Below are 23,936 nucleotides of genomic sequence, written 5' to 3' on the forward strand. Positions count from 1 at the left end.
TATGTATTATATGTGACATTAAAACTTTAATTTTGAAAAATACTCAATATGAGTAAAAAAAAACTTTTACTGATTAATATTTTCACAACATATCAGTTATATATATTATATAAAAACATTTATCAAACAAATGAAAATAAGGATAAGAAACAGATTGGTAACAGCAATGGAAAATGTTAACACCAGTAGTGGGATTCAAATTTGTTTACTACCGGTTCTATGGGCGTGGCTTGGTAGATGTAGCAGGGGAAGGATACTGTAAAATATCCAGTCAGAGGTAGTATTTGCCGGTTCTCCAAACTAATCAAAATTTCTGCTACCGGTTCTCCAGAACTGGTGAGAACCTACTGAATACTATCTCTGGTTAACACTTCTTACAATCAACCAAATTAATACAGTGTGTGTGTGTGTGTGTGAGAGAGAGAGAGAGAGAGAGAGAGAGAAGAGGGAGGGGGAGAGAGAGAAGAGGGAGGGGGAGAGAGGGAGAGAGAAAACTGACAGAACTTGGAGTGTCCATTAAATATAAACCTCTAGTGAATCTGAACGTATCTTATTTGCATCAGTTTACATAATTGCATGATTATATAATTAATGTTAATACTATTATTTACAATTATATCTCAGTTTAATGGACAAAGCCTTGATTTCACAGTGGAACATTAAATGGAGGTAAGATCTTAGCAAAAAATTGTGTGCCCCCACACTATAATAGATCAACTCCTATAAATATGGATTATATAAACAGTTCTGCAAGACAGACTAAGATACATCCCAGTATATAAATACATACTGAATCGAAAGGTAGAAGATGGTGGTTCTCAATGTACTGTAAGGCCCATCCTTACAGTACATTGAATTAGTAATTGATAATGCAGTCTAAAAGTTTGTCTAAATACTTCCATTATACAAGTCTTATTTTATTTTCACTGCACACACAGGCAAATTTGCAGGAATATATTTTCACCTATTAAAGGAAGCAAGTAACTACTGAACACTACTTTTGGGATGTTTTTTTTCTGTAGAATTTCTGTAGAAATTTTATATCTGGTTGGTAAAATTATAATGATATGGAATGTTGGGAGCAAGATATGTCTCATGATTATAGCATTTATAAAATCAGTTAAGGGCCACACTTATAAAATCTTCTATTTCTTTTATAAATGCTCAAAATGTAAACAGCACTGGAAGAGGACTTTGTAATCTGAATCTTTGAGATATTATAGTTATCTGTGTGACTCGTCTGGAAAGAAACTATCCTGGGGGGATGGGATTGGTCATAAATTATTAATTTATTAACTTCAAAGGTAGACATCGCAAGCCATAAAATAATCTATGTAGTCCTATTCAGATCCTCTTCCTCTGTTTGTATAGCACAATCTCTTCTTCCCAATTCTCCTTCTCAACCATCAAAATTAATTAATGATTCATTAATTCATTCAATTTAGAGGCTCCCCATTCCAGAAAACTCTGGGCAGCTAACAACATTAAAAGCAGGAAAACAGACAAGCTACGAGAACAAAGATGACATGTATCTGGAAGAAAGACTCAACCAAGTAAAATTCTATAGGGGTTGATACCACTCTATCAAAGGCCAAGGGGAACAGCTAGATTTTCAAGGATATTTTAAGTGTCATCAAAATGGGTGCTAATTGAATTGAGAATGTCATTTGAAAGAGCAGGTGTCACAATAGAGAAAGGCATGCTCCCTAAATAATACCATATTAAACAAAAAGTGTTGTTTAATATGGTATAATTAATATGAACTCTAAACTGGAAAGAGCCAATAAACTACTGAAGAAGAGCAGAGAAGAAGTCCAAGTAAACTTGCTTCTTAAGAAGTGGCTGTATTAAAACCAAAGGTTTTAATACAAACCTAATCAAACCTAATCAAACCTAATCAAGTGTCTAAGCGTATTCCTAAATTATCTTGTTCCTTATTTATTTTCCTCCCATACTTTTCTTTTTCCTCACAATTTTTCTTCACTTACAGTACATTCTTTTACTCTGTTAATTTAAGGATGAAGTTATTTATGATCATGCTTGGTTGAGAGGGAAAAGATGCAGGTACATGCAAAACAGAAGTGAATTGTTCCTTTTTTCTTATTACATAACCAGGGGTGGGATTCTACCTGGTCACACCTGTTCTATAGAACTGGTTGTTATGATTCTGTGCAGTTCGGAGAACCGGCAAATCGCACCACTGGCTGGCCCCTCCCCTCCCCGCCCACTCACTCCTTACCTGGCTTACGCACCATCAAACTTGCCTGCATTGTGCCTTTGCCTAATTTTTGGTAAGTTGCTATTTTTCCTTTTTTGTCCCCCGACCATCAGCTGTTCCGACAATCAGCTGTGCCGGGAGATTTAGATTAGCTAGAAAGCAGAAAATCATTTGATTTCTTGCTTTCTAGCTAATCTAAAAGCAGAGCTGAACTTTCCTAGCTTCTATTTTTCAGTGCAGACTCAGGCAGCAGATAGCAGAATGGTAGATCTCTGAGTGAATCTGTGATTCTGTGAGCAACTCAATCCGCCTGCCTGCTTTGCCTGATTTTGGGTAGAAGTTGCTCTTTTTTATTAAAAAAAATTAAATATTTACATAAATATTTACAATATTTACATACAAGCCACGCCCAGTCAGTCACCTGACTACCAAGCCACACCCACAAATTAGGCCACGCCCACAAATCCGGCTAAGAAATTTGAATCCTACCCCTGGACATAACTGACAAATTATTTTTCTTCATTCTAGTTGGTAAAGTTTTTGATCTATGATTTTGACCAACAACTAAAGTTATGATATTTAACTTGGATTACACTCTAGGAGTGTTTTTATAATTTAAACAATACCTTTTATTGTAACAGATTTTTAACAAGATATTAGGTCCTGAATTAAATATTAGGAAGTTTACATTCTCTCTGTAAAAAGGAGATCTGCAGAACAGATCATCAAGACCTTGCAAAATTACAACTCAAACTAAAGAATACAAATAAAATAAGACCAAAAACCTACAACTTCAATAGTATGCCACATGATTATGAGGCAATGATAAAGAAAAGCTGTAGTTAATTATATTTCACAAATTTAATAGCTTGAGGTCTAAAATTCATGCTATCATTAAAAAAGGAAATAAAGAAAAATACAACCAAAGGATAGAATTAGGAAAAAAATGCAAAATTGATTGAGATGGTGAAAATTGCTAAAGAAATGTGGAAAGAAAAAGACAACACTGACAGAAGAAAATCTGCGCAATTGAATACTGAGTTCCAAAGAAGGGACAAGATGAAATGTGTTATATCTAAATAAGCAATAGTAAGAAACTGAGGAAAGCCATCTTATTTATTTATTTTATTTTATTTTGTTTGTCAATTGCTTACAAGATAATAGGTATAAGTAAAAACATAGTTATGAATACATGGATACATATAAGAAAAATAAAAGAAACAATAGGACAGGGACGGTAGGCACATTGGTGCACTTATGCATGCCCCCTACAGACCTCTTAGGAAAGGGGTGAGGTCAATAATAGAAAGTCTAAGGTTGAAGTTTTGGGGGTTTGGGGAAGAAACCACAGAGTCAGGCAGAATATTCCAGAGTATTCCAGCACTCTGTTGCTGAAGTTGTATTTCCTGCTATCAAGTTTGGTGCGATTAACCTTGAGTTTGTATCCATTGTTTGCTCTTGTATTGTTATGGTTGAAGCTGAAATATTCATTGACAGGTAGGACATTGCAATGTATGATTTTATATAGTATACTTAGATCAGAGCGAAGGCAGCGTAGTTCTAGGTTTTCTAGGTCTAGAATTTCAAGTCTGGTGGCATAAGGTATTCCACAAGTAGAGGAGTGGAGAACTCTTGTGAAATATTTCTGGAGTTTCTCAACTGTGTTAATATCAGATATGCAATGTGGGTACCAGACTGATGAACTGTAGTCAAGTATTGGTCTAGCAAATGTTTTGTATGCTCTAGTTAGTAGTGTGGTATTACCAGAGAAAAAGCTACATAGGATTAGGTTAACAACTCTTAATGCCTTTTTGGCTATGTAGTTACAGTGGGCTCTAGCACTTAGATCATTAGAGATGAGTACTCCAAGGTCCTTGACAGAGTTTGGATCATCAACAAGGTCTTGACTGTTCAGCCTGTGTTTTATTTTCTGATTTTTTTTTGCCAATATGTAAGACAGAGCATTTGTTTGTTGAGATTTCAAGTTGCCATTTGTTTGACCATTCTGATACCTAGTCAAGGTCTTTTTGAAGGGTAGCAGTATTGTCTGTGGTGTTGAATAGCTTTACATCATCAGCGAAGAGGACGCAGTTGCTCTTAATATGATCACAGAGGTCATTTATGTAGAGTATGAAGAGAGTTGGTCCTAGAACACTGCCTTGGGGGACACCACTGTTGACAAGTAAGGAATTTGATAGGATGTTCCCAATTTTGACCATTTGTTGTCTATTTGACAGGAATGCTTCTATCCAGTTATGTAGGTGTCCAGAGATACCATAGGATTTTAGTTTTAAGAGTAGTTTGTCATGTACCCATTGAATCAAAGGCTTTACAGAAGTCTACATAGATTGCGTCTATTGCTTTGCCCTGATCTCATTGTGTAGTCCATATGTTTTTGCAGTGTAAGAGTTGCAGATTGCAGGATAGTTTTTTTTTCTGAAACCAAATTGCTTATTAGAGAGATGGAGGGACAACATATTTATTTAAGGATATTAAAGAAATCAAGAGAAGCTTTTTAGAAAGATAGGCATGGGAAACACCCCCCCACCCCCCAGAAAAGGAAATAATCACTAGACAAGATATAAACGGATGGTACCCATATAAGGAAGATCTGTATGAAAAAGATCTTGAAATCAATGATTTATACAAAGGTTTGATCACTGAACCAGAGCCAGACTTTCTGGCAGGTGAAATTAAACAGGCCCTAAGAAAAGATTGCTAACAACACAGCTGTAGGAATTGATGACAAACCAGAAGAAATAATTAAAAACTTACAAAACGATGAAGATGAGTGGCATATGTGGTTTCTAATTAGTTACAGAAAAGTAGCAGTGGCCAATGGACTAGCAAAGATAAATTACATTCCAATACCAAATCAGAATAGTAGTAAAGAGTGCTCTAACTGTTGAACACTTCTATTTACCTTTTATATTATTTAAATAATGCTCAAGATTTTGCAACCCAGATTTCAAAAATACATGAAAACTGCTGATATACAAGCTAATTTAGAGGCAGAGACATCATATGGCTAATATAAAAAGAATTGGAAAAACAAGTTTCAGAAAAGTTTGCCTTTTTGGTTTTACAAAGGCTTTTGACTAAAGCAAATTAAAAGCCTGGGTGTTCCAGGCTATCTCACTTGCCCATTGAATAATTTCAAGGTGACCAGGACACAATTGTTAGAAGGAATATGCAGTGACTAAATTTTTCAAATTTGGGAAGGATGTGTGCCCAGTATATTGCCCACTTAGTTACATTAACTACATTAATTTATGGTCAGAATATATCATGAGAAAGGCTAAACTACAGCAAATAGAAAGTGTGATTAATATTGCTTGTAAAAACGTCAACCTCCTCAAACATGCTGCTAATACTCCTTAGATGGCTGGAAATAATAATAATTTTTTTTAAAAAGAACTACAAAACTATTTTGTTGAAAGCAAAAAGACAACAGCCTGCTAGCCTGCTGCTCAATATTTTACATAAAAATATTTTTATATTTTATGTTAAAAAAGGAAGTTATGTCAATAGGAAGGTCTAACCCAATACAGACAAGAAGTTGAAGTGCTCACAGACTTTGTCTTCCTAGGCTCAAAAATTAGCAGAGATGAAATAATCAGGCAAGTGCTACTTCAGAGAAAGATTATGCCATAGCTAGGTCAAACTGAAGAAACACTGCATTGACGACAGAGGTAGATATTGACCAGGCCACAATTTTTATAGTTGTAATCTATGAAAGTTGAGTCTTGTGTAAAGTCTTCTAAAAACATATTTTTTAAATACTGAAAAAATGTTCACATTGTGAATGATCAATGATGCTAGAAATTGAAGGCATTTTAACTTGATCTAATAGTTTTAAACAGATATATTTCAAAATGTATATAGTTCATTTTCTAAACAGGGAGAAATCAATCAGAAAAATGTCCCATAAAGAAGGCTTCCATGAAAAAATAATAATAAATGTATTGTTTTGTTACTGCATTTATATTTTTCTCAAAAATTTAAGATTACTGTGTAAAGTATGATAGATCTCTCTCACCCAAGTTAGTGGTGGAAACAACTTCAATAAAGTAAGAAACACAAATTCACATATTGTGTTACATTTATTTAAGTGAAAACAACAAAATGGTCTTTATAAAAGCGAACATCATTATTCCTTGTTGCAAATATAGACTAGATACTGTTAGTAATGATAGATTGCAAGAATGCATTGCTAGGTCATATCTGAAGCAATTAGATGCAACCTGTATCCTATTACTAATATATACAGGATTATATGAAACAATTGGCAATGTCTCTTTCTGCCCTCCTCTAAAGATCACAGATCAGGTACTATATAGTCTAGCTTCCTGCAAAATGATGTAGCAATTCTTTCAGAAACTTTGTCCCAAAGTGGCAATATAAATAAGGAGTACCTTATAAAAGCAAATTTCCTAGCAGAATTATGTACATCTTCATTTCTATTTTTATATTGTTGAGTGTCATAAACCTACACAAATTAATCTCTGCTTTCTACAGCTACTAGAAAAGTACGCTCACTACAGAAAGAAACACAACTAATTTTCTGTGCGTGTGAACATGTGTATGTGAGCACACATCCATATTGTAAAAGAAATCCTGAAATCTCCATACATATCTGCTTGATATTTTCTCACAATTCTCATTTTTGCATTTAGAAAATGCTATGGTAAGTTAACACTGTTTTTGATGGTTCTTGATGCTGTTTATAGCATCAATGATTAATATATGCACATACAATATTTTGTTTAATAACTTAATCTTGATAGTGTGATCTGTCATTTTATGAATGCAGCATCTTAGAAACAGTCACAGGGGGTACCAAAAGTAGCAAAACAAAAAAGCACAAAGAGATTGTTGATTTTTGGTAATAAACTCTCAATAGTATATTGTTCAATTGTACCTGAAATTGTTCAGTGAAATAATTGTTCTTTGGTCCAGTCTCTGTTTTCCAAGCCTCTCACTGCGTTGGATTCACCAATTTTCCTCCAAATTCATTTTCTGAAGATAAAAAAACAACATAGAATTGACAAACAACATAGAAATTATTTAGTGGATCTTGTTGCTTCAAAAACCCAAATCTGGATTTCGGAATGAAATTTAGGATTTTATATGAGGTTAAAGAAAAAAAACTGAATTAAAATTTCATGCAGAAATAATACTGTATGTTGGTTTCAGACACGGAAAACTAAACTTGACTGGAGCAAATTTTCATACTTTTAGTAATTATCTATTTCCCCCCCAAAAGTTACATAGAAAAAAATAATTTCACAAGGGAAATTATTACACAAGAGAATGTAAGATATCTTAAGACCTTTGAGGGGCCTGAAGTACTCACAGAACCCATTTGTTACAATGATTGTTAACAGAGTTGCAAAACATTTTTACTTTCATATTTGTCTTGTACAAATCAATTTAATATGCCTGTGAATATTTAATGTACATGCAATAGTACAAATAATTTTTAATTTCAAATTAAAATTAAAAGACCAAATGTTTAACCAGAAAGATTACTGAGCTCAGAAACTGATCAAAGGCAGGAGATATGAAACCACATTTGTCTCAATCTCAGGCACTCTTCTCTCATTATGTTGACTGACATTCAGGGCTAATGGCTTTCTAATCTACATCTCTAGTCAGGCCACTCTCTTAAGTAGCTGCTACAATATTACCTTTCTATTGTTAAATTTATGTTTTACTGTACTCCAGTTTGATGCAAATGTAATACTCCAATCTTGAACATAATGCATGTGTATATATGAATATGCATAGACATTTTATTCTACTCCAGTATTAAAATTAATCAAATATTAGATTTAAAATGACAAATGACTCAAAGAAGTCCTATATGCAGTAGAACCTCTGGTCACGACCATAATTCGTTCCATAACTTCGGTCGCAACCCGATTTGGTTGTGACCCGAACCTAATTTTGGAAATTTGGCAGTTACAAAAAAAATTGGTGTGGAAGGGAAAATTGACCATGAAAAAAAAACCTTTTGTGAATTTTTTGAGTGGAACCCGATTTGATCATGGTCAGAAGCATTCGTGACCAGAGGTTCTACTGTACAAGTAATCCTTGACTTATGACCACAATTTGGATCTGAATTTCTATTGCTAAGCGAGGTGGTTGTTAAGCCAGTCACACCCAATTTTATAACTCTTTCATGCCAGGATTGTTATGTGAATCCTTAAAGTTGTTAAGTGAACACACGATTTTTAACAGAATCTGGCTTCCACCATTGACTGCTTGTCAGAAATCAGCTGAAAAAGTTGCAAATGATGACGACATGATCCCAGGACACTCCAACTATTATAAATATATGCCAGTTGCCAAGCACCAACATTTTGATTATGTGACTGTGAAGATGTTACGATAGCCGTAAGTGGGAGGATTGGTTGTAAATTTTTCAATGCCTCTGTACCTTTGAATAGTTACTAAATGAATGGTTGTAAAACAAGGACTACCTTCTGCATGTGCTTCTGCACGTTGCAAAGCATCTCTTTCAAAGGATTTATGTACCTCCAGTTCTAGCATTGACCTTTTTTCTATAGAACTATAGAAATATATAAGCTTCCAAAAGATACTTGTGGCTCTCACAATACACAGTCTACAAATAATTGTCATAGATGAGTTCTTCAGTGTAAAGTTTTCTTACAATAGAGATGTTAATGTTAATTTTTACGCTGTTACAATCTGTTTGGGAGTAATGTTTAGAACAATTTTTTTTTTTTAAGACAGGACTTACTGTTCAAGGTTACATAGCACAAAGCAGAATTAAAAATTACAGACATCTTGTTTGGGTATTTTCCCACGTCATTATAGTTGTGCTTTTAAAGTTGTAGCAACGTTTCGGCAGAATCTCATCTGCCATCATCAGGCTTTTATAGTGGTTTCAGATTTAAATTTGGGGCAGCCTATTGCTGTGCCAGAATGGTTTTTTCTTCATCCTGATTGGTTGGGAGTCTTGGTCTGTGTTTATTGGTCTTGGGGTTTGCTGTGTTCTGCTTGATTGGTGTTTCTAATATCTCCTGTCTGTTTTTTGGCTCTTTTTGTCTCTTGATCTGAAACCACTATAAAAGCCTGACTCACAGATGAACACTATACAGAAGCCTGATGATGGCAGATGAGATTCTGCCGAAACATTGCTACAACTTTAAAAGCACAACTACAATGACGTGGGAAAATACCCAAACAAAGCTGAATGCCATACATGTAAGTACCCGTGAAAACTTAAATATATATATATTTTCTTAAGTTTTTGCAGGTATTTATATGTATGGTATTCAGCTTTGTTTGGGTATTTTCCAAGATTAAATACTTAGGGACCAGCCCAAGCAACTTCACCATACAATATAAACCAAGGCATATATGAAGTCCCCTGTGCATCATGCCCTGCCACATACATTGGACAGACCAATAGAAGAATAAGTACCTGCCTGGATGAACACAAAAATGCAGTAAGAAAGCTGGAACACACTTCCTCACTAGTCCAACACATGAAAGCCACAAGTCATAGCAGCGACTTCAATGGCACCAAAACCCAAGCCATTATAGAAAACCCCAGCTACAGAATTATCAGAGAAGCCATAGAGATTGAAAAAAGACCTGAAAGCATGAATAGAAGAGACGACTCCACCAGACTGTCAATTATTTGGAAGCCTGCACTCTCAAACAAAAAAAATCTCCACACCACAAGCCAGGCAAACATCTGGGCACAAACAGACTCCCCCCCCCCCGATACCTCCAGCTCAAACACATCCCAACCAGGCACCCAGATGAAACCTAGCTTCCTAATAAATGATAGCCGTTTATTTACTCAGAGCCAAGCTGCACTAAAAGCCTCCAATATAGAAAACACAATATTGCCAGCCAATCAAGACAAAAAAAGCTACAAAACAGACAGAAGATATTAGAAACACCAATCAAGCAGAACACAGCAAACTCCAAGACCAATAAACACAGACCAAGACTCCCAACCAATCAGGATGAAGAAAAAAACCATTCTGGCACAGCGTAGGCTAGCACCAAATTTAAAACAGAAACGGCTGTGAACGTCTGACTCACAGACGAACACTATACAGACACCTGATGATTGCAGATGAGATTCTGCCGAAATGCTGCTACAACTTTAAAAGCACAACTATAATGACGTGGGAAAATACCCGAACAAAGCTGAATACCATACATACATACATACATACATACATACACACACACACACACACACACACACACACACACACACACACACACATATATATATACATATACACACACACACACATATATATGTTTTCTTAAGTTTTCGCAGGTACTTACATGTATGGCATTCAGCTTTGTTCGGGTATTTTCCCACGTCATTGTAGTTGTGCTTTTAAAGTTGTAGCAATGTTTAGGCAGAATCTCATCTGCCATCATCAGGCTTCTGTATAGAGAAGCCTGATCGAAACATTGCTACAACTTTAAAAGCACAACTACAATGATGTGGGAAAATACCTGAACAAAGCTGAATGCCATATATATATATGGTATTCAGAAAGCCCCCAACAACTCACAACAACACCTGAAACAATTAATATACAATGTTTCCAACAGAGAACTCACCAAAACAGAAACAGATGTCCTAACCAAAGGATTCAATTATGCTATAGCACCCAAAAAAATCCCCACAGGACCCATCATATGTAGAGTGGAAACCAGCCTAACTAAATTAAATACAGAGGAAGCTGATAGAATGAGACACCAAGTCACTAACTTCCCATGCACAAGCAAACCACCCAAAAGCAACTTGGACAAAGAAGAACTAAAAGCCCTGCAAGCCCTAAAAAACGACAGCAACATAATCATACTTCCAGCAGATAAAGGTAATGCCACAGTAGTAATGGATAGAAAAGACTACAAACAAAATTGACAGACCTACTCCAAGACTCCACATACAAACCCATAAACATGGACCCAACCACATATCTGAAAAAATAACCAAGAAGAAAATTATAACCAGCCACATGAGCAAAGAGATCCAACAGATGATCATCCCAAGAGAAAAATCTTCCAGATGCCCCAAACTATACAGCCTCCCAAAAATACACAAAGAAGGCATACCTCTCAGACCCATAGTCAGCTCCAGAGGAGCACCACTACAAAACCTAGCTAAACTCTTAGCAAAGCAGCTACAGCTCCATGTTGTAGAACAAAAACTCATACCACCTCTTGGCAATGATCAAAGATCTACACATGGAAAAAGAAGATCTGCTTGTAAGTTTCAATGTGGTTTCACTTTTCACTCAAGTCCTGCTAAAAGAAACTCTTTAAATCATCAAAAATAAATACCAACCACCCAAACACCTCATGGAACTAACAGAACACTGCTTAACCAACACATATTTCATATACAAAGGACAAAGAAAGAAGCAAATTGAAGGAGCCCCTATGGGATCACCACTGTCTCCCGTCATTACAAACCTGTTCATGGAAGAATTTGACTCCAGAGCCCTAGCCAATGCCACCCACAAACCCAAACTACGGTTAAGATACATCGATGACACATTTGTTATTTGGCCCCATGGAAAAGAAAACCTAAACAATTTCCTAACACACCTAAACAGCACACACCCCAAAATCAAATTCACCATGGAAATGGAAACAAACAAACAACTGCCATTCCTAGATGTACTAATCTACAAAAAAAACAGATAGCACACTAGGACACACCATATACCAGAAGAAAACACACACCAACCGCTACCTCAATGCCCAATCCCACCACCACCCACCACAGATAAACTCTGTGGCCAAAACACTAATTGCCAGAACCAAACACCTGGCAGACAAGACACACATAAAGACTGAACTATGCACCCTGACTAAAGTACTGAAAGCCAACAGCTTCCACAAAAGCAAAATCACTGGCTTGATCCACAAAAACACACTGAAACATAATGGAGACCTAGAAGATGAACAGACCTATTGAACAGCTGTCCTGTCCTACATAAGAGGTACTATAGGCAAAATCAGTAAGATACTACACAGGCATCACATCAAGACTGCCTTCAAAACAGACAAAAAAATAGCAGCCATCCTAAGAAACCCCAAAGATAAAATGAGTGAAGGATAGAAATGTTTTAAAGAAAATATTGGGCTATTTGTGTTAAATGATAATCGTTATTTCAAGAAAAGGACTGTTTATAAATAACAAAAAAAAGTAGGTACCGGCTGCCTTCTAGTTTTTCAAATAGTTGGAAAAATATAGCAGGTAAACTGGTTTGGTATTCCAGTTTTTGATTAGCAACAGAAACTTTTAAGCACTGAGAACTGAAACACTGTTGAAAGCACCTATGTAAAGACCGAATTAGAGATAAATGAAAGTAATACTGTTATGACAGTCAAGCAGTCATATGAGATCAGCTACAGGCCTTTCCAAACGTTTTCATGTGATAATTGGTGTTCAACAAAGCACAACATTACCACCATCGCTGTTCATTTGCATCATGGATACTAACGTGCAAGAATTGCAACGTGACATCCCCTGGACCTTGCCCTATGCTGATGATATCATGCTCGCAACTGCCTCCAGAGAAGAACTGCAGTAATATGTGCAGATCTGGAGCAACCGCCTTAGCCAATATGGCCTGCACCTCAACATCAAGAAGATTAAATACTAGGGAGAGTTGGGAGGAGCTGGCGCCGTAACGATACGGCTTGCAATCGAGCTCCTCGATTGCAGCCGATATCTTCGTTTCCGGCCGGTCCAAACGGACCTAAGCTGTCTCGTAGGGACAGCTATTGTGAAGAGCGTATCCTGTGGACTCCGGGGACATCGCAAAATCCCTGGATGACCCGGGAGAAGCTCTTTTTGCTGGCAGCGGAGAGGCAGCCCCCATGCTGCTGAAGTCGGGGCAGCTCCAGAAAGAACGGGTCTGAAAGAGAGTCTGTCGGTTGGGTGAGAAACCTTTTTTTATCTAATTTTTTGAGTTTTGAAAGTTCACTCTGACTACTAGAAGAAACCTGTGTGATTTTTTTTGACAAAACTGACTAAGCGGCGTTTTTTTCAAGGGAGACGTCAAAGCAAGGCTTTATTTGCTTTTTTTTTTCTTTGCTACCGGACTTCATTGTTACTTACTGGATAACTGGACTGTTTCTTTTTATATTTATATATCTCATTCTCCCTTTGGATTTTTCATATTCTAATTTTTTCTAAGGCTAGAGGCTCCCTTTGGTTACTTTTTCTTTTTTTCTTCTTTTTTGCCTTTTATATATGTTTATATATTCCCTGCGGGCTTTTTTTTTTTTTTTTTAATTATGCTGTCCTGAGAGGAGGGGGGAAAGTGAGAACTAAGAAACCTTGTAACACTGCCAACTAGAGGCTTGGAAATATTTTACTTGAACTGGAGAGAGATGTGAAAGACTCCTTCTCAAGGACATTTCCTGATAAGATAGAGGAAAGAGCCCTGTAGAATATTATTACAGGTGCCTTTCTGGATTCTTGTTTATAATTAAATATCTATGGTTTAGCTTTGAAGCTTGTGGGAAAGAGAAGGGAGTTATAATTAGAGCCTTGGATAACTAAGCAGAGGGCTGTGTATTGTTTCCTACTTTCTTTTTCTATTTTTTTTTTAGTTCCGCTACCCCCTCCATCAGCATTACCCAATATTTTTATTTTAGTAAGGTTTTTATTCTTAACCCTTATTTATTTGCAAGGGGAAGCCTTTGAATTCTTCATTTTTATTTTATTTTGATTTTTTTTTCCTTTCCATTGGGATTTTTGCTTTTCTTTTTAATGTATATCAGTGGACTATCTTTTTTTTTCTTTTCTCAATTGAGATCTTTTTGGTTGGATTAAGGTGTGGAATTTGAAGAAACTTATTCCTTTTGTTCTTTTTTCTTTTTCTTCTTTTTGGCCTTAGTCTTGTTTATTATTATTATTACTGGGTTTTTATTTTTATTTTTATTTTTTCTTGTGGATTACTTTTTAATTGGATTAAGGTCAGGAAGAACTTGAAGAATTTTTTTTATTCCATTTTTTTTCTTTTTTTCTTTCTCTTTTTTCTTCTTTTTCCCTTATTATTGGGTTTTTTATTATTGGCTTTTTTCATTTTAGATTATAATTGGCTACTCTTTTCTTTTCTTTTTTTTTAATTGGATTAAAATTTGAAAGAACTTGAAGAGCTGGAATCATCTAAAATGAGTAAGAAACTTATACCTTCAGGTGCCTCTGTGTCTACCTCTGCCTCCCCACCATCTGGACAGCGTTCAATTCAGGCAATGTTAAAGCAAGATAAAGAAAAAGAACAAGAAAGAGTAACCTTACAGATGATTATGCAAGGAATTCAAGATCTTAAGATAAAAACAGATACCATTGAACAAAGAACAGGGAGGATGGAGGAAAAAGTGGAAAATATTCAACAGATGATGGCAAAGTATGAGGAGAGACTTCAAAAAGTCGAAGAAGGGGGTAAACGAAGAGAGGAGAAGATTGGAAATATTGATAATAGACTAACAGTGATTGAACAAGAAAAAAGTGGGATGTTGAAGTGGGAGATGGATAGGTCAGAATTTTATCTTAGATTTCAAAATATAGAAGAAGAAAAAGGACAAGAGTTGGCTGCGATAATGATAGGAATCTTGGCGGAAGCCTTGGAAATAACAGAAGAGAAGATGATGGATGGAATAGATGAGATATATCGAGTCTTTACAAGATATGCGATGAGAAATAATCTGCCCAGAGAAGTCCATATTAGATTTACTAAAAAATCCATGAAGACACAAATTTTACAAGTGGCAAGAGAGAAGACATTGAAATATAAAGGTAAAGAAATTTTGGTCTTAAAACAAATACCTAGAAGAGTGAGAGAGATGAGAAGAGAATATCGATTCTTGACCAAAATGTTATTGAAAAAGGAGGTGACTTACAGATGGCTGATCCCAGAAGGATTGATGTTCACGTGGCAGGAACAGAGACATAGAATTGATTCAATTGAGAAAGCAGAACTGTTCTACGCAGAATTTTTTTGGAGGGAGAGAAGGAGAGGCAGAAAAGGAGGTTTCATTAATTGAACCTCAAGAGGAACAAATGGAGATTGGAAAAGAAGAAGGTGCAGTAGGTGGACAGGTGGATATTAAAGATCAGCGTCAATCAAGACCCACGAGAGTGGTTAAATCTAAATATAAAATATAACCATGGAAGAGAAAAAAACTGATTACAATGAATATAAATGGACTGAATTCAGCTGCTAAGAGAAGGAAGATTTTTCATAAATTAGGGAAATTAAAGTTTGATATAATTTGTTTACAAGAAGTACACATTAAAAAGCAACATGAACAATTGTTAGTACAACCAAAATTAGGGAAATTGTTTACCTCTTTGACTCAATGTAAGAAAAGAGGGGTGGTTTTATATATCAAAGAGGCTATTCCAGCAAAACTGATTTATGCAGATGAAGATGGGAGAATATTAATGGTGGAAATAATGGACAACAATAGAAAGATACTTTTGACTGCAATTTATGCCCCGAATGATAAACAGGAAGAATTTTATAAAAAATTACATACCAAGATGGCTGGACTGGACTATGTTAATATAATTATGATGGGAGACTTCAATGGAATCGTGGACAATAAACTTGATTATATTGCAACAACAGCAAAGTATAATAGAAAAACTCTTCCTAAATCTTTTTTTAAAATGATAGATGAATTAACTCTAAAAGACTTATGGAGAGAAAGAAATGTTAAACTTAAGCAATATACTTTCTATTCAAATAGAAATTTATCATGGTCCAGACTTGATATGATTTGGATCTCAACAGATTTAATATCTAGCGTTCAAGAAGTAAATATTGAAACAAGTACTTGGGCTGATCATAACCCATTGACAATTAAATGGAAGGGACAAAAAAAAAGATCGAGATGGACGTTAAATAATACTATTTTAAAGGAGAAAGAATTTACACAATGGATGGAGAAAGAACTGGCCTTTTTCTTTAAAGAAAATAGAAAAGAAGACACTTCAATACAGAATGTTTGGGATACAATGAAGGCTTATGCCAGAGGCTTGATAATAGACTATACAAGAAAAAAGAATATTAGGAAAAGGCAAGCTTTCAAAGCCTTGGAGGATGAATATAAAAGACTCGAAAAAGAACTGCAGAAAATGCCACAGAAAAAAGATGTTAAATTGAAACTGGATATAATTAAACATAAAATGGACTTAATAGAGAAAGAAGAACTGGCACAGAAAATTAGGAATGCTAAACAGAATTATTTTGAAGATGCAAATAAGCCAGGTAGATGGCTAGCATATAAGTTGAGAAAGGAGAAAGAGTCGAGGAAAATATTGCAGTTAATAGATGACCAAGGTCAAACTTGTCATGGCAGCAAAGAGAAAAAAGAAATTATTCATGATTTTTACAAACATTTATATAAGAAAGAAGACATTGATGAGGAGAAAGTTAAACAGTACCTGCAGAATGCAAATTTACCTAAGATACCTAAAGAGATTGAAGAAATGCTAGAAAGTAATATAACAATGATGGAGTTAAGCCAAACACTTAAGAAACAAAATAACGGAAAAGCACCAGGTCCAGACGGGCTTCCTGTAGAATTTTATAAAACCTTTCAAGAATCACTGTGTATTCCATTGTTAGAAGTTATGAATGAAGTTATGTTAAAAAAGATGATACCTAAAACATGGTCAGAGGCTTATATTACACTTATTCCAAAAGAGGAGGCGGATCTACTTCAAATTAAGAATTACAGACCGATTTCTTTATTAAATGCAGATTATAAAATCTTTGCTTCAATATTAGCAGAAAGACTTAAAAAATATTTGAATAATTTTATTCATCCAGACCAAAATGGGTTTTTGCCAAAGCGACAAATTAGAGACAACATGAGAGTAATTCTGGATACTTTGGAATATTATGAGGCGCATCCTGAAAAGCAAATGGCTTTGATATTTTTAGACGCCCAAAAGGCATTCGACAACGTGAATTGGAGATTTATGTTACTTTTAATGGAACAGATGGGCTTTGCTAGAAGATTTATCCAGGCAATAGAAGCAATTTACAATGAACAAACAGCTAAGGTAATGATGGAGAATTTACAGATCCTATTAATATAAGAAAAGGCACAAGACAAGGTTGTCCTCTTTCTCCCTTGCTATTTGTATTGACTTTGGAAGTGTTGAACAGAAATATCAGAGAAGATAAAACTATAGAAGGAATGAAAATTAAAAAGGAAGAATTTAAACTACAAGCTTTTGCAGATGACCTAGTCTTTATCTTGGAAGATCCTATAGAAACAGCCTTGAAGCTGTTGGAAAAGATAGAGGCATATGAGGAGGTGGCCGGTCTGAAAATAAATAAAGATAAATAAAGATAAAATCTTGTCAAAGAATATGTTGCTAAGACAAAGAGAAGAATTGGCAGAATTGTTAAAAATCCAAGTTACAAACAAGGTTAAGTATTTGGGGATATATTTGACGCCAAGATGTAGTACATTAAAAGAGAACAATTATATTAAACTTAAACAACAGATAGCCCAAGACCTGAAGAAATGGGAAAACCTACAATTGTCATTAATAGGGAGGATTTCAACAATTAAGATGAATATTCTACCCAGAATTTTATTTTTGTTTCAAACAATACCAATTAGGCTTGGAAAAGACTATTTTGAGGACTTAAATAAAATTGTTTTGAAGTATATATGGCAAGGCAAGAAAGCAAGGATAAAGCTAAAGCTTTTACAGGATGCCAGAACTAGAGGAGGGTTTGGCCTGCCTAATTGGGAGTTGTACTATCAAGCTGCAAATTTGATGTGGGTTAAAGATTGAATAACATTAAGGAAGACTAGATTGTTGACATTAGAAGGTCATGATTTGCTGTTGGGTTGGCATGCTTTTTTATGGTATAAGGGAACCAAAACACAGGGTTATTTTAGAAGACATTATATACGGGAGTCTTTGTGGTTAAATTGGGAGAAGACAAAAAAAACAATGTTATTTGAAAATTCCAGTTTGGTTATCGACGATAGAAGCGTTTTCTTACCCTATAACTTGTAAAAAGGAACAAACAGTTAGCTATGGGGAATTACTAGATGAAAAGGGTGAACTTAAATCGATACAAAAATTAGAGGAACAAGGTATACAGATGAATTGGTTTTCATATTTGCAAATACACTCAAGGTATGATGAGGATTCCAAAACAGAGGGATTTTATGATAAACAGACTGATTTAGATAAGATTTTGATGGGTACTGATGAAAAGGTGATTAAAAAATTATATGGTTACTTATTGGAAATTAAGCTAGAGGAAGAACAAGTTAAAGAAACTATGATTGCCTGGGGGAGGAATTTTGGATATGGGATTGACTTAGAGAAATGGCAGAAATTATGGTTGCAAAACTATAAAATGACAATGTCTACAGCCTATAAAGAAAACTTGTATAAGATGTTTTACAGGTGGCATTTTCCCCCGACAAGGATAGCAAGAATGTTCAAGAACAAATCGGAAAAATGTTGGAAATGTCATCAGAAACCTGGTTCATACTACCATATGTGGTGGACTTGTGAGGATGCTAGAAAATATTGGACTAAAATCCGCATGTGGTTGGAAAAAATGACAAAGAAGCATATAGACTTGAAACCGGAGCTTTTCTTATTGGGAATCTTACCAGATGTTTATAGTAAAGAGTTGAAATATTTGATTGTAAATGTATTAACTGTGGCTAGGATTGTATTTGCAAAAAATTGGAAAAATGAGAAAATTCCATTGCAGGAAGAAGTTATAAAGAAAATATTGGAATGTGCTGAGATGAGTAGATTGACTTTTGAAATTAGAGAGCAAGAAGATAAACAATTTTATATAATTTGGGATCTTTTCTATCAATGGTTGAATGATGAAATACAAAAATAGAATATTTAGAATGTTAGACAATAAGGAATAATATTGATTTCACTTTCTCTTTTTCTTTTTTTTTTCGGTATTTGATATTATATTTATATAATGGTTTTTCTTTTCTTTTTTTCTTTTATTTAGGATAGAACTGGTACGACTATATGATTTGTTATAGAATAAATTATTTAAAATATAGTTATCTCATAAGGCATGATTGAATAAAAGTATAGTCAAATCTCTTTTTCTTTAATAATGATATGATGATATATAAGTTTGCATTGACAATAAGAGTTATTATATAAGGTAATTGTAATTGTGACTACGAAATGAATGCACAAAACTGATGAACCAACCGACTCACTGTTTGTATATAAATACGGAAGAGCTGATGCTTTTATGTTTTGTCTGTTTGTTTGTGTGTTAAAAAACAATAAAAAATTTTATATAAAAAAAAAAGAAGAAGATTAAATACTAGGGACCAGCCCAAGCAACTTCACCATACAAGTTAGCAATGAAGATCTAGTGAAGACCAATAGATTTCATTCCTTAGGAATCCATCTACAAAATGACAAGCAGCATTAATGATGAAGTGTGTGCAAGAGTGAACAAAGCATGTTGCAGTTAACAGGAAGGAAAACCAGCAAAAAAATTACACAAGAGGGGTCCTTGGTGCTCTCTGAACTTGCTTGTTTTCTTGCAGATGTTTCATTACACTAACTAGGTAATATCATCAGGAGTTTTACTTGCTTTCACTTCATATTCTGGTATCTCGCCTGCCTGTGTGGGCGGGGACAGTCTTAAGGCTGCTTACTAATGGTTCTTTGGCAGTTTCTTGATTGCAATATTGCTTACTTGTTATTGGCCTGAAGTTGATTTTGGACCTCAGATCTATGCTGATCTGAGTGCTGACTACGGGTGGAGAGGTTGCATAAAGCACCCTTGGGTTAAATGAAACAAAATGTTAAAAAGTTATGATATTATATTAAAGTAACCAAAATATCTTTACAATCCCCAAAGTACTTTTGAGCACACCTAATGTTTGGAAATTGAAAGCTGAATTTTTTTTCAATTTGACATACCCTAAATTATGATAAGAAGGCCTGACTTGAAATGGGCTAGGCCAGAGTAAAACCGCCACAACAAAAAAGCTCTAAGTGGAATTTAAGGTGATTAGGAGGGCTTGTTGTGCACCAGTTCCCAGTAGAACTTCTGCCGGAGAAACTGCAGGCAATGGAAGCTGTACCACCCAATAATCAGGAAACTTAGCTACCACTCATCTCCAAAAATGAGGATTCTGAACTGCCACACCCTCCCAGTGCAAGGGCTTGCTGTGCAAGGAGGAAAGCAGAGCAAAGATGCTGTACAAGGCTTTTTGAAAGAAAGAAGCTGTGTCTTCCAATTGAGGGTTGCTTCTACTTATAAAAAGAGGGATGAACTCAAAGCTCTCCATAAGACACAACCGTAAGACACAATTCATGTAGATTCTATGTGCCTTAATTCCCAAATTGAAATTTCATGATTAGCCTCTAGATCTGGATAAACTGACCAAACTTCTACAACAGTTGGACCTTTGGATTTCACTTAACCACTCTTTGTCTCTGCTGTTTTGGATTTAGAAGTTTAAGGCAAGCTTGTTGGATTTTGTTAGGTTTATTTTTTCTACTGCTGGTTTATTTGCTTCAAAAACTTCTCAATAAATTTTGCAGCCATCTCTCTGAGTGTTTGTATGTGCGTGGCCTGAGACAGAGATATAGTGAGTTTTCACAGCCAACCATTTAAAAACATTCTCTGGATTGTCCAATATATATGAACAATTTTTTGTGTAGAATTGATCACTTAAAATACCATATTCCAACTCTTGATTTCAGAATTCTTGCAAATAACAAATACTCGGCAACCTATAACCAGTTGTGTCATTTCAGAGATATTTTCCTACCTAAATAGAGAAACACAATGGCAAGGACAAAAAAACAGTGGGAATAACTTCTGCTGGATTGACTGTGGCTGACCACTGGCAGCAAATGGCCTCCAGTCTCCGGAAAGCTAGGGTGAGATCAATCCATGCAGTCTCCAGTAGCTAAAATGGAGCTAGTCAACCCAGCCTCCAGAGGGCTAGGAAAAGACTGGTTTACTAGACATCTGGACAGCACTGATGTAGCCAAAATTTGCCAAATATCAATCCCAAAATTAAGTCATGAATCCTAGATGATGACTGCATTCTGTAAGTTAGCCCAACTGAAGTGCCATGGTCCAAAACCTGTTACTTTATAATGCACCATTACAGTCAGTTACAGGTTGCAAACATGATAATATATAAATTCACTCCTTATTTTTTATACTTTAACATGATTCTTTAATACCATGTTATTAAAATGCTCTTTAATTGTTTATAAAACATATTGTACACTTTGAATTATACATAGTACCATTTTGTAATTATAGCCAATCAAATTTGCAGTAATTCAAAAGCTTTAAAACTTTGACTGGAAATAAAATATTTAGCATAAATACCCCTAGTTTTCCTTAATTCCTCTACACCAAAAAGAACTTGACTGCTTTTTCAAACTGTCCCTAAACATAACTTTATCATTTGAATAAGCATCATTTGTAGACATTATACTTTGCAGCATCTTCCAATAATCTCTTGCAACCTTTTATGCAGAAAATACTAAGGTTATGTCTAAAAATAGAATCAAATATCTGGCATGTTGTCAAAGTGGTTACATATTTTTTATTCTGACTGTATTGATTTTTTTTACTTGTTTTCTTGTATTCCATAGAAAATTCAAGTAAAATTATATGCCTAAAATAAATCTGAAAATCAAGAAAGTCAAAACTCCATCATTTGCAATAGTCATAATTTAAATCATATATTTTCATCTCTGACATGAGAATTCATTTAATACATTAAATAAAACAAGTTCACATTTAAAAATATCCTTTTAATATGAAATATGCTCTAAGGATCCAGTGTGTATTGCATGTTCATTTTAAATAGCACAGTTCCCTACTGCGATCCAAAGAATGGAACATTTTAATTTCATCGGTGATTGACCAAAAAGCCTTACAAAAAACTCAATCAAGCAGTGATGTAGGATATGTCTAGATAAGAAAATCCTGAAATATAAGAACTCTAAATGGTTCACTAAGAATGTTTCAGAAGCAATGGATTTGAGTATTAATTTTTAATAGCCTGACAAAAATATGAATATACTGTATATATTGTTAGATCTTTTCAGTCCATAATCCAGGGCTGTATATGAAAAAAAGGTAGACATCTGCTAGTATCTTTTAAAATATTTCTCTATTCAAAAGTTATTGATGAGATTTATACATGTGAAAAAGCCATTATGTCAGCCTCTTCTTGTTTCGCTTATAAACTGTCCATAGAATCCTTTTAGATGTTTTTCATTTTTATTTGACTTTATTTCTTCCATTAACAATATTTTTAATTGTTATCAATTAAGAGGTAGAACATAAAGGTTAAGAAAACGAATCTCTCTTAAATTGTGCAACCCTTTCCTGGCAAAAGTTCTCATTGAAAGGAGAGCTCTTTCTTCAGCCACACATCATTTCAGACCTTAAATCACAAAGGGAGCAGATCTCTCTTCCCTTTTACTCTTCACAAGTCAAGAAAAGCCCACTAAAAATTGTAGTCCTAATGAAACCATTAACCCTTTGCAATCCTCATTCTGGCTTTAGAGACTGCCACTGGAAGATAAAGCAAGTTGTGCAAAGCGATCTTTATATAAAAGGCAAATGTCAAAAGAAAAGCTCTGATATTTGGTCGGGCTCCCATTTTTCAAACAGGCATTTCCTAAATCCATCTTTGATGAGCTTCCCCAGCTATAAATTCCACAAATTCCCTCTGGAGCGCTACCGTGTGCCTTCATGAAAATGTCATCTGCCAGTGCTGCAATTACTCACACTCTAGCAATCATGTGCACAATGCAGAATGGGTCGAATTCAGGTGAGAATGAGAACCAGCAATCAAGCCTCAGACTGGAGAACAAAGCCATTTTCTTTCATTTGCCATCAACACAACCATCAAGGCCTTAATTACAAGGCAAGTGTCAAGCCTAGCTGCTGAAAGGCTTATTATTATACAGCTCAGCTTCAGATCAGTTCTGTATTGATGAACTAACTAAAAAAAAAAAAAAGAAGAAGAAGAGGAAAGCCAGCTTAGCAAGGAAATGGCTTTAAATGATTAGATGATTGGCAGATAAGCAGAGAACAAAACTATTTATTTTTTTAGGTGAAAATGAAAATTGAGTAAAAGGTTAAAAGGCAAAGTACCAGAAATTTCTACAAATATATTCTTCATTCAGTGTTGAATATTTATTTTAATTGATATTATATAAAGTAAAAAGAGGTCAATGGAATCTAACAGCAAATTCTAATATCAGATAGAACATTTTAATTAATAATACTTTGGTTTTTCCAAAACCATTTTTTAAATAATAAAACGAGTTCTTTCTTATATATTTGAGCATTTTGTTTGCCTCTTGTAGTCATTTTTTTAGAACAGATGATACTGTTTTTCACTTTTTGAGCCATACTATCATGAGGAACATATACTTATACAGAAATAACCAGTGGTGGGATTCAATTTTTTTTTTTTTACTACTGGTTCTGTGGGTGTGGCTTGGTGGGCGTGGTGTGGCTTGGTGGGCGGATTTAGTGGACATGGCAGGGGAAGGATACTGCAAAATCCCATTTCCTCCCCACCCCACTAACCTGCTTTCCAGCTCAGTTCTCTTGTGCAGGGCAACCAAAGAAGACCCAGCTGATCAGCTGGGACCTGA

General features: G+C 35.0%; 1 protein-coding gene across 18 annotated transcripts in view; it reads right to left on the reverse strand.

Annotated features, from left to right (window-relative positions):
- MYT1L (myelin transcription factor 1 like) overlaps positions 1-23,936 on the reverse strand; it is a 265,036-nt gene that overhangs the window by 158,647 nt on the left and 82,453 nt on the right. For all 18 annotated transcript variants that reach the window (XM_087916643.1, XM_087916631.1, XM_087916640.1 and 15 more), the window contains one exon: positions 7,140-7,237. The gene's annotated coding sequence lies outside the window, so the exon portion shown is untranslated. The remainder of the gene's footprint in view (positions 1-7,139; positions 7,238-23,936) is intronic.

Source organism: Pseudonaja textilis, chromosome 1 (assembly GCF_049901715.1).
Source record: "Pseudonaja textilis isolate UNSWEBS1 chromosome 1, rPseTex1.2, whole genome shotgun sequence".
NCBI lineage: Eukaryota > Metazoa > Chordata > Lepidosauria > Squamata > Elapidae > Pseudonaja > Pseudonaja textilis.